The 12,607-nt window shown below is 44.6% G+C and overlaps 1 protein-coding gene across 1 annotated transcript in view; it reads left to right on the top strand.

Annotated features, from left to right (window-relative positions):
* Positions 1–8,694, top strand: part of LOC135369205 (uncharacterized) — a 43,917-nt gene extending 35,223 nt beyond the window's left edge. Inside the window, exons 7-8 of the mRNA XM_064602838.1 lie at positions 7,599–7,778; positions 8,459–8,694. The gene's annotated coding sequence lies outside the window, so the exon portion shown is untranslated. The remainder of the gene's footprint in view (positions 1–7,598; positions 7,779–8,458) is intronic.
* Positions 8,695–12,607: the final 3,913 nt, after the last annotated feature.

The raw sequence follows: 12,607 nt of genomic DNA, 5'->3' as shown, positions 1-12,607 counted from the left end.
CAACAAAGAAATACCAACCAGGCACATCATCTTATCCTTCCAGTTGCACACGCTTCCTACAGAAATAAAGGCTGGGTATGTAAACTGCCATGTCCGACCCTATATACCTAACCCGCGTCGATGTTTCAAATGCCAGAGATTTGGCCACCATTCCCAAGTATGCCGTGGGCACCTGATCTGCCCCAAGTGCGCGGGGGATGGCAATGACCATACTCCAGAGTCGTGTAAAAACACCTTACCTTGTGTCAACTGTGAAGGCAATCATCCATCCTATTCAAGAAGTTGCCCACGCTTTAGCGACGAGAAAGAAATCTTGAGAATTAAAACTGTACAGAAGCTGACATACAAAGCAGCGAAGACACAAATGGAGTTTCAGAAAAGAGGATCTTTCTCTGAAGCGGTGCGCCGGGGAGTGGCATCGCTCAGAGTATCCGTGGGGACCCAAACCTGTGGGCCTCCACTCCACACTCCCCAAACACAAGAGGAGTCTACGGAGAGTTCGCCTCCGCAGGCTCCCTCCACAATCTCCACGGAGGTTGATGGCGGGCTTTCAGTGTGGGATGGGCTCACTGGGAGCTCATCGCAGACTGCCACACACTCAATGGAGCTTGACGATGATGACTGCATGTCGCAGAAATCATCGTCAAGTCTTCCATGTGCACTGGACCAGAGAGCTCCTTCGCAAGGGAAGGAGCAAAGAGAAAAACGTGGAGGTCGAGGTAGAGGCAAGTCAAGGGAGAAACAGAGGCCTCCCCCGCCAAGGGTCACACCCCCTTAACGCCCAATGTGCAGACTCCCTTTGCTCTTTCTTATTTCCATTCTAATTATGGGACAGGTATTCCTTCAGTGGAATTGTCGAGGCCTCTACAGTAACATTGATGATGTACACGATCTGTTTGAAAAGTACCGAGCTGTCTGCTTCTGCCTACAAGAGACATACCTACACGAAGAAAACTTAAACCCTTTCCGTCGCCATAATGTTTTCAGGAAGGACCGCACAGACAGCGCACGTGCATCTGGTGGTGTGGCTGTAGTCCTTCCGCAGTGCATACCCGTAAAACACTTTCCACTCGTTACAGACTTGGAGGCAGTAGCAGTCGAAGTGTGCCTCGACAGGACTTTGACAGTATGTTCACTCTACCTGCCCCCATCAGTGGTAATAGAGCAAAGAGATTTCGAAAATCTATGCAATCAACTCCCCCAGCCGTTTGTGATTTTAGGCGACCTGAATGCCCACAATCCTTTGTGGGGAAGTGCAAAACTAGATGCACGGGGGAAAATGTTGGAGAGGGTCCTCCTTTCGGGGTCACTCTGTCTTCTGAATACTGGGCTACCTACCTATGTGAACTCTTCGACACAAAATTTTTCTTGCATAGACATCTCACTATGCAGCCCATCCATTTTTCAGCTTCTTGACTGGACAGTCGAACAGAATCCCCGAGGTAGCGACCATTTTCCGCTCATTATTAAATTTCACGGTCACACCAACAACATAAGAACACGTCCACCACGGTGGAAATTACAAGAGGCAAATTGGGACATATTTGAAAGACAAGCCAATTTCCTATCTTCTGCTTTTGAGGGTTTGAATGTTGAGGATGCAAATAAGTTGATCACTCATACCATTATAAATGCCGCTCAACAGTCCATTCCGCAAACATCCGGCCGACTCCCCAAGCGCTCCAAGCCTTGGTGGACGAGCAACTGTGAAAGCACACGCAAAGAACAAAACCGAGCGTGGGGTGTCTTTCGAAGACACCCCACTATAACAAACCTAATTGCTTTCAGGAGAGCTAGAGCGAAAGCACGTTTGACGCGAAAGCAAGCAAAGAAAGAATCTTGGAGAAATTTCGTATCATCTTTAAATGCTACAACTCCATCAAAAATAATATGGGACAGACTAAAGAAAATAAAGGGCGACTATACAAGTTTCTGTGTACCACTGTTACAAATAAATGGTACCGTGTGTCAAAGTATGGAGGAGCAGGCCAATGCCCTCGGGGAACATTTCCAACGAGTGCCAAGTTCATCCCATTACAGCAGAGATTTCTTAAAGATTAAATCATCTGCTGAAAGGCAAACACTTGATAGTGGGTTAGATGAGAGGTGTGGTTACAACTCACCTTTTTCAATGGCGGAGCTACAAAGGGCTCTGTCATCCCCTAAAAACTCAGCACCTGGACCTGATCGCATAGTGTACTCCATGCTTAAACATCTGTCGTTAACTTCATTAAATTCTCTCCTGGATTTCTTTAATTTTGTCTGGCTAGAAGGTGTTCTCCCTTCTGGCTGGAAGGAGGCAATCATAGTTCCACTGCTGAAGCCAGGAAAAGATCCCTCGCATCCGTGCAGTTACCGACCCATAGCGCTGACAAGTTGTCTGGGGAAGACCTTTGAGCGCATGGTCAACAACCGTCTTATGTATTTTCTGGAAGAAAATAATTGTTTAGATCAATATCAGTGTGGCTTTAGAGCTGCGTGCTCAACAGTCGACCAACTTTTGCGTTTGGAGACTACCATTAGAGAAGCCTTCGTCAGGAAACAGCACTGTATGTCTGTTTTCTTCGATCTAGAGAAGGCATACGATACAGCATGGCGATATGGTATCCTTCGAGACTTGCATGCACTTGGTATACGTGGCAGAATGTTCCAATGTATTACCAATTTCCTACAGGGGAGATCTTTCAGGGTACAAGTTGGGACAACACTATCTCGTCCATTCATCCAGGAAAATGGTGTCCCGCAGGGGTCCGTACTTAGCGTGACCCTTTTCATCGTAAAAATGAACTCTATAGCAAGTGTTATCCCTACATCAATCAAGTATTCATTGTACGTCGACGATATTCAGATTTCTTATTGCTCCTCTAACTTATCGGTGTGCGAACGTCAGCTACAGCTAACAATAAATAAGCTGGTTAGATGGTCTCAGGAAAATGGCTTCAAATTCTCTCCCAACAAGACAGTTTGTGTTCGTTTCTCGAAGGTTCGGGGAATGTTCCAGAGCCCACCCTTTCTATGTGCAACCAAAGTATAAGCGTGAAACCTGAACACAAATTCCTCGGTCTCATTTTCGACGAAAAACAGTCTTTCTCAGCCCACCTGAAAACTCTCAAGAAAAAATGCATTAAGTCTTTGAACATTTTAAAGGTACTCTCACACCGATCATGGGGCGCAGATCGCGATACATTACACCGGATCTATGTCTCCACTGTCCTTTCAAAACTTGATTACGGTTGTGTGGTGTATGGGTCAGCACGACCTTCTACTCTGAAAATGTTGGACCCTGTACATCACCTGGGACTACGCCTGGTCCTTGGAGCGTTCCGGACCTCGCCAGTCGAGAGCCTTTATGTAGAAGCCAATGAGTGGTCTCTCGAAAGACGGCGGTTCTACCTGAGTACGTCGTATGCATTAAGGATTAGAGGCTACCCACAAAACCCGGCGATCCCTGCTATAAAAGACACACAATATAAACAGCTCTTTTTGAACAGACCTTCAGCGGTATTGCCATTTAGTATGCGCATGTCGCGGGAAATTGAGCACTATGGCTTTTCAGAATATAACTCAATGATCCTTGAGTGCAGCAAAAAAAATCTCACCATGGCAACCTTATCCAAAATGTGATAAATCACTGACCAGATTCGACAAACGTGATACGCCAAGCATTGTATTGAAACAGGAATTTGAGCACCTAAAGGAAACCTTTGGCAGCCATATTGAATTCTACACTGATGGATCAAAAACAAATACCAGGGTTTCATGTGCTATGGTTACTGGAATAGTTACACGTTCACACCGTCTAAAGAGCACCATGTCTATTTTTACTGCTGAAGTGTATGGAATAATTTTAGCCCTCAACTACATCCTACAAAATCACATGAGATCATCAGTAATATACACAGATTCTCTCAGTTCTCTGCAGGCTATTTGTAACATACACCCCACTAAAAACCTGGTAGTTGCTCGTGCAAGGAGCCTGGCAAGCACTATAGCTAACTTCATGATCAGCTACTCTTCTGCTGGGTACCCAGTCATGTTGGGATACCTGGCAATGAGCGAGCTGATCATGCTGCTACGGCTGCGCTAACAAGTGACATAACCCCTTTCGAAATTCCATATCAAGACCTCAAACTATGTCTAAAAAGATGCATCAATAACGACTGGCAGACATCTTGGTACCGGCAAACCAATAATAAATTACACAGTATCAAGCCATATGTAGGCTCTAGTTCACCTGGTATGTCCAGTCGACTATATGAAGTGCTATCCTCTCGCCTTCGTTTGGGGCACACATACTTGACGCATGGGTATCTTCTACGAGGAGAAGACCCACCGGAATGCAACCACTGTGGGGAACAGCTTTCGATCATTCACATCCTGATCACGTGTCCAGCTTACCAACATCTTCGTCAACGTCATTTTGCTCCCTTTTATAGAACCTTCTTGCCCCTCCACCCAATGCTTCTGCTGGGTGATGGCAGCTTTGTTCCTTTTGAGAACGTGTATAGGTTTTTTAAAGATACTGGGTTTTTAACGCATCTGTGATTTTAAATACTAATGCACAGTTACTCATTTTAGTCCTACACATGTACCTTTTAACTAACTAGTCTTCAGTGGTATTTGGCGCATTATGGCCTTTGTAGCTGATGCGCCAAAAAAAACCCGAATCAAATCAAATGAGAACACCTTTCTTGTAAAGTAGGTAGCGTTATCTGTGATGAGCTGAGCAGGAAACTCGAGCCGGCAAAAGGTGTCGAGTAGTCTTTCCCACATTGTCTGGGAAGTCAGCGTCCTGAGAGGAAACAGCTCAACCCATTTCGTGAAGTGATCAGTAACCACAAACAAATACTGGTTACCTCTAGGACTACGTGGAAACGGTCCCATCACATCACAAGCGACCATCTGCCAGGGCTTATTGCTCTGAATAGGCTGTAAGCGCCCAGGGGGTAAACCACCACGAGGTTTTGTTCTCTGGCAAACGGGACAAGTGCGAACATGCTTAGTTACATCCTGCTACATTCCTGGCCATGTCGCAACACGACAACTTTTCAGAGTTCATTATGTTCCGATGATCCAGAGTTTCGTCTTTTATTTGTCATATCTCTATTAATGTCCGAAGTTTTAACTCTGTTCAGCATATCCGAGAATTCGGGGTAAGCGAGTTCGGCTCAGCGGGAGTCTACTGTACATCTATCAAAGTGTCCCAATCCATTTGGTATGCAAGTTGCTTTTGAAAGAGAATCTTGGCCAAGTAGGCTGGTGAAGTGGTGCCAGATATTACTGTATGTGTTTCATACGCATGTTTCTGTACGCATTAGTACTTTTAAAAGTAGCCATTGGGCAGCTACCTTTGGACATGCCTCTTCGGGGCCTTTGGCATGCCACAGTAACACCACTACGAAATTTGAAGAACATGCTATGCAGGCAACTGTGAAACCGAAACTGGAATCGATGCATTGGGTAGTATGCATGTGCCTACACCCGTCACCTAGGAAGTGATTGCAGTGGGTGCTATTCTTGTCTACATCAGTTTGAATGCTTAGGGGGAGGAGCAGAAATTCAGTGACGATTTAGTTAACAGTAAATGCGAGAGAAATGCGTTATCATTGGGCAATTTTTTCAGTCCATACTTTACTTCCGGGTATCCACATTCGGTCTAAACCACGACCTACTTTATAGAAACACGACCATGACACTCGCCGATCCCCCTATGGGTCCGCTGTCCGCGGCCCGAAGCGGGGAAAACCGGTTTCGCGCTCAACATGCTCGCTAGGGGCACCACGTGCACACCCCACAAGCGAAGGGGAGACGGCTGCTGTAATATCGGCAATGTTTATTAGCATTGTTTTGTGCGTGTGTCTACGCGTTGTCTTCGTGTATCCTGATGCGAAAAACGTGTAATGTGTGCTCAACGCAAGTTAGTTCTACTTTACGCAAAATACATGAATTTTCGCGTCTAGAGCCGCCTTGCTTGGGACAGTGCTTGTACAGGATGTGTGGTATACCGTGGGCCCCCATTTGACGAATATACTTGGATCCTTGGTAAAACATTCATCGCTTCACACTGTGCTTCAACCGATGATAATACGAAGTTGAATTCCAGATGAGTGCTTGTGCGCTTTGTGGCGGAAAAGCGCCACAAAGCACAAAAGCGGCACAAAAAAGCGCCGCAAAAGCGGCCATATAGCGCCACAAACGATGTAGCAATTGATGTACGTGGATATTGCCATGCGCGATCGTGCTCCAAAATTTATGCGTGGGCCCGTAGTTACTTGACTCTGCGAATGAGTATGTTAGCTGTCATTTCATTGTCACTACTGGACAGCGTGCAGTTTTAGTTGGTTTTAATTCAAACTTTTAATAAGAACACAGCACACATAACTGAACAGACACTTCATTTTATTCCATTTAATTTTGTCTGCTGACTATTTGGCAGAAATATCACCACATCTACTTTGCTTTTTCATTACAATCACGTTGCACATACACTCGACACCTTCAGGGCCTTTCGCGGTACGAAATACTCGGGTCCGACACTCCTTGCTTCGACTTGCAGAGTGGGACGGTGCAGTACACCATCACAAACCACTCAATGGACGACGTGCGACTAACCAGAACTTCACACGGTAGAAAACGGCATCCAAGTAAGGAACGAAAACTACCGTATCAACACGTGGAGCGGCATCTGCTGTGGGGGTTACTTGTGGCACCACGACCTTGCTGCGGCCACTAAGAGAAACATTTTCTCCGGCGCTGGAGAGAGGCGCAAGTGTCATGGTCATGTTTTTATAGAGTAGGTCGTGGTCTAAACCCAACTTCCGGTTCACTTCCGAAAAAAAAACGCGACTTCTGGTTGTCCACTTACCGTCTATACATGACTTCTAGTATCCACTTGTCTAACCTGACTTCCGGTTGTCCACCTCCAGTGTACACTTGACTTCCGGTTCAACACTTTCAGTTACTATATCTAAGTCCATTTAATTAGCCTTTAATGAACCTCAGTTACTTTCAGTTACCCTGTAATTACTCTTTAATTACCAAAGGTAACCGAGGCTACCTAAGGTAATCTTTAATTCCGTTTACTTGCTTTAATTACTCTCAATTACCATTTAATTACATTTACTAATTACTCTCAATTATCCATTAATTGATTTCATATATTATTATTATCCAATAATTAATTTCATTTAATCCTTCTCTTAATTACGTATATCTTACATCCATTACCTATTCTTGCTTTAATTACCGTTCGTTACCTTATATTACTCTTCCCTCTTAATTACCTTCGATTACTTAAATTTCCAATAACTTACCTCTATTTACATTTACCCTCTTATATGCCCTTTACATGTTCACTTATACTTCTGCCTCAGTGAGGCATCACCATCTCGCACGCGGGCACACACACACAGCTTTTACCATTTTGACACTCCTAATGCTGACGCATTAATAAATCAAATTCATGAGAATCGGGGAGCCTGCCTGTATTTGACTATATAGCATTATTCAAGTTGATTTGAGGTTTTGGTCAGTTGAAAGTTTTGCGTACACATTCAGCTTATCTCTCGTGTCTTCCTTTAATTTCTATCTCGCTTCAGATCTTTGAAGAGTTTGCTCGAATCAGCAGTGTCGACCCTCAACAAAAGCTCTATGAAATAGTGGACCAGTACCGTGATTCCCGTTGTGCAACTCTCAGTCGGCAACAGGGCTCCACCGTTAGTTGGTCAGCATAGTTGGTCTGCATGCTGCAAATTTCTGCTCCGGTGATGCCAAGAGAGGTATGTACTCCGTCACCCATGTCACTGTGCGGTCTGTTTATTTTATCGTCATCGACCACTTAAGCAGTGTTGACTAAAGGGGCACTAAAATGCAAAAACAAGTTCACTTCAAATTACGTTACACGTTACGTTAATTTCGTACTTCCTGTCATCATTCGAAACTTGCGTTATGAACTTAGTCAAAAGTATACCGCATTCTTTCTTGCTTCGGCACTAAGCAGTAAGCGACGCTTCAGCTTGTGCAGCAGTACTTTTAGCTCATACTGCGCGTGCGATGCAATGGAGCAGTCCCGGTGACGGACTTTCATTTCAGAGCAGGATGTTTTTGCATTTTAGTGCCCCTTTAATAAATGAGGAAACCAGTGACTTTTTGTGGGAAGAATGACACGTTTGCATCTAGCATCTGGCAGCACTGTCCTTTCTGATGAAGAAATGGGCTATTGCCAAGGCCATCATCTTTAGGACAAAAACAAACCTGGCAACATAGCTGCCACCCTGAAATTGGGACCCCTATCTGCTGGGATTCTCGTAATAATTAATAATTGGGTGTTTACGTCGCGATACAGCTGAGATCATAAGCGACAGGTGTCGGTCTGTGGATTGCTTTTGCCCACCTGAGGGTTCTTTAACGTGCGATGAAAGCTAATCACACGGCACCCCATATTGAACGACCCTCGCAGAAGACAGCGGTGGGATTCTTGGTGCCGATCGATAGTGTCTTGCACCTGCCACGTGATGCCACAGCCAACTGGAGTTACTGGCTCTCACACAAACCCTAAAGCACCGAAAGATTCCACATGAAACCCAGCTGAAACATGGAACAAAAAACAATACAAGTAAGAAGACGTTTCCTCCTCGCACAGGACGATGAGGCAGGCTTGCCATTGGCTGTCCTGACGCAATGTGGGCCGTCCTTGGCCCGCGTCTCTTTCTCATATACATTCACGACTTCCAAATGATCTCACATCGTAAGTATGTCTCTGTGCTGATGATTGTGTCATCTATCGTCTGATTACTAACGATTGTTGGAGCTGCATTAAGTAAACTAAAGGACACCCAGGTAAATTCAAAAAGACCGAATGGGGTAGTAATTGCTGTTTTAGGTACATCCTCGGGAGGCACGGGTGGGTATCTGGTAATTGACTTTAGTAAGGTCAACCTTGCTGAAGTGGGCGGGGCCAGAGAAGGTTGGCAAAGGAGTCCTGAATATAGGTAATAGGTATAGGAATATATGGATACCAATCTGGTATGGTGGCACTATCATCGTCACTGAGCAGGGTACGCTACAGTAGTATTAGAGTGCCTACAATATAGTGTCAGTATTTCTAGGCACTATAGTAGTACAGTTAAGCTCCTCAATAACGAAAGCCCGCAAGAACGATATTCTCCTAGCAACAAAGTAATCCGGCGCCCCCGGCAAATACCCATAGAGTCCAATGCATTTGCCCACCCTTAACAGCGAACAGTTTTTAAAATGCAGTCCCGCATTAACGAAAGTTTCAGGTAGTGCCCAGTAGAGCCCTGCGCATCGAAAAATGGCTCGGCCCGACCCGGGTCCAGACCTTCATATTTTTATGCGCCCGGTGACCCAGTGACTAGAGCCTGGCCCGGTCTGGTAACCCAGCGAGTAGATCCCGGCGTAGTATCTCCAGCCGCGCCGTACGCGTTTCTGCCGAATATCAAACAAATTTACCAGTAAATTTATAAGGAGAGAAGACAAACATACAAGTGATGGCGGTTTAACATCATAACCGCACCAGACCAAATTAAATCCAGTATGTACGCGGGCACGGCCGTTATCGTTACACTGTCAAGATTTTGCGGAGCTAGAGGATGCTGTTGACAAACTCCTTCTCCCAGTCCATACCCCTCTCACCAATCTTTGGCAAGTGATTGTGAAATACGTGAGGAGTGAGGAGCAATGGACGTCCACGACAACAAAGCTACAGATAGCTTATCCGGCTGCCATGTCCGTATTGTGCAGGCGAAGTGGAGGAAAATAAGCGACTATTTTCATTAATTTTGTTCTGGAAAGTAATGGGCGTGCTTATTTTGTTCATTTTTGTCCACTTATTTTTGCTGCAGTGCATGCTATTCTAACTGTTGGATATGTTTTTCCTTTTTTCTCTAACAGCTATGTAATTGATGCCATTATTTGTGTGTAAGGTTAGTTTATGTAGTATAAGCATTCATTAGTTTTATTTAGCGCATTAGTTTATTTAGCACATGTGCTCAATATGTGTTATTTGGATGCATTATTAATTCTAGAGATTTAGTTTATTTTTACGTTGTACCGATTGTATGCTGTACGGGGGCTGGGCCCTTGTCAAGCTGTACTTTACAGCTTTTTTGTCTGTTACTCCACACCTGATTGGTGAGAAATAAAATGAATTGCATGCAAATGAATTTTTGCAATAGCAAAGTTCTTCACGAGAAGTAAAAAACTTCCTTCCCCGGCAGTTTCGTTATTGTGGGGCTGTATATCATTCCCAGCACATCCCCCTTGCCAGGAATGCCTCGATGGTATGTCATTGTCGCCCCTGGGAGTGCACCGTACTGGAAGGAGTATGTTTCAGGAAGGTCGCTCACCACTAACAATGCTTTCAAGAAACCCTGAAGAAGCAACAAAATACTTCAGATTTTTCTTTTTGTGCGTGTATTGCCTTGGAGTTAATACACTCTAAGTCTTTTCACACCTTTAAAGGTGTAACAACGTGCATGGCGCACGCCTTTTTAGGTGTAATTTTGGTAACATCATAATGGAGCACGGTTTCGCACAAATTTTCTTTACTCGAGTGTTGTCTGTCCTCCAAAAATTCAGTCTTGCGACATCTCAACGTTGTTCAACAGTATTGTAGACACTTGCGCGTGCTCGATTATCGTTAGCGATGCATATATGCATTAGCTCGTACCTACGATATCCAAGACATAATGAAAACAAGATTTGCACTGACACTTGATCTTTAGTAATGCTTTCCAAATTTTGTAAAATATCACCCTGGAGATGCAATGTTACGCAACCAGGTTGAATGTTCATAGCGCACACCTTTGAAGGTGTGAAAAAGTTCACAGTGTATGGGGGGAATAACGTTTTGATGAACGGCAAAAGGGGTGCACGGTGCAAAAAAGTTTGCTATTGACTATTAACTATTGCTCTAAACCAGAACAAATGCTTGCCACAAAGTTTCAGATGTAGTATCGGATTGCATTGGATTTATCCCAGTGACCGATATATTGGAACCGAAAATCTGCCAGATTAAGCCAGTAGAAGCCGTAACTGCCAGATGTGCATGTCGTTACGGTGCGTGGTCGACGACTCAAGTATATTCGTCGTGTTTGACAAAATACTATTTGAATTTAGTGTCAAATATGTAATTCCTGTATTTTGCCAAAATATCAAATATTCGCTTAGCCTTAATAAATCTGTGCTCGCTTGGGTCGCCGGTTTGTGCTAGCAAGAGTCAACTGTAACTGTGGTACACTTGTTACCCTCCAGTCTGTTCAGCACTGTATAGTTGAAATGGATTTTCGATGTCACTCACTCTTAACTCTCTTTCAGATCGCACCTGTCTAGCTTTCTTCGTAGCTCTGCCGAGCCTTTTAAAGGAAACCCACACTTCATTCATAAAATCAAATGTAAGTGAGTCTTGATTGGGGCATTGGCACTTATAACATTGCAGTTGCTGTCAGTGTCCGACAAGTTAATGAAAATTGTATTGTAAACCTCCTTTCCTGATACAATGCCCACATGCAGCGCCACCTAGATATGAAAGGACTGCTTAAATCCTGCTCTGACTGACTGCTCTTAACTGCTGCTTAAGTTACTGCTCTGACTGACTTAAATCCGGCTCTGACGCTGAGTCCCTAAATGGGCCACAGTTAACGCCTAGCAAAGCCTTCCTTTGTTTTTGAAACGCTGACTACGCCGTAACTGGATTCCACGTCAAGAGATCCACCGATGGGCCTCTCGACTCGGAGGATCTCTTAACCAATGTTGGATCTCTTGACTCGTCTGAAGGTTCGCCAGGGTGCGTCGTTAAGAGGGCATACCAGCTCTCCGTCCCAATGTATTTCCTATGGAACAGTCTTTATGCTTTTTCTCGGTAACCACCGCGAAGATTTTGACGCGGGTGGTTTCACTATAAAGAGGAAGACGAGATGAAGATATTTGCCTACAGGATTTCTCATACATATCGTATGTATTTTACGGCGACGTCACGAATGCGAAAAAAATACACAATTTTTCTCCTCCCTCTTTGAACAGGTTTTATTAAACTTCTATATAAATTTCGAAAAAGCCTTCCATTTACTTTCTCTGTAAATATTTCAGGAATCGATAGACATCAAATTTATATGTCTACCACTTTCAGTTTTTATAAAAAAGCATGAAACGTGAGTACGGATAAATACCGTCTCAAAGCCCGTAAACCGCGTCATTCTGTGTCGCCCTCTAGCCGTAGCACAGGAAAAACCGCGCGGAACATTTTGACCGTATCCATCCGCCGACCATGCGGCGCGCACGCGCACTGTAGTGTTCCCTCTCTCCTCTTTACTTTCATGGACAGCGGACTTAGGGCATGACCTTGGAGACCAGAACAAAAGCTTACTTAGCTGCTCGCAAAGGGATTATCGTCAGTCAGCATTGTCGGGGGGGGGGGAACGTTGGGTAGACGAGCCAGCATTGTCGCGGCCCGTGTAAGAGACCACCGAGACCAATAAACCTCTTCTTTTTTCGGTGCGCTTATAGAGAAGTGAGATGAGTTTATTAGCGTGACATGAAACGTCAATTTCCTCGATTTTGCCATTTCGGGTTTGTGCTACTCAGTCAA

Source organism: Ornithodoros turicata, chromosome 9 (genome assembly GCF_037126465.1).
Source record: "Ornithodoros turicata isolate Travis chromosome 9, ASM3712646v1, whole genome shotgun sequence".
Lineage (NCBI taxonomy): Eukaryota > Metazoa > Arthropoda > Arachnida > Ixodida > Argasidae > Ornithodoros > Ornithodoros turicata.
The sequence above is the reverse complement of the archived record's forward strand: the minus strand, read 5'-3'. Positions and strand labels throughout refer to the sequence as shown.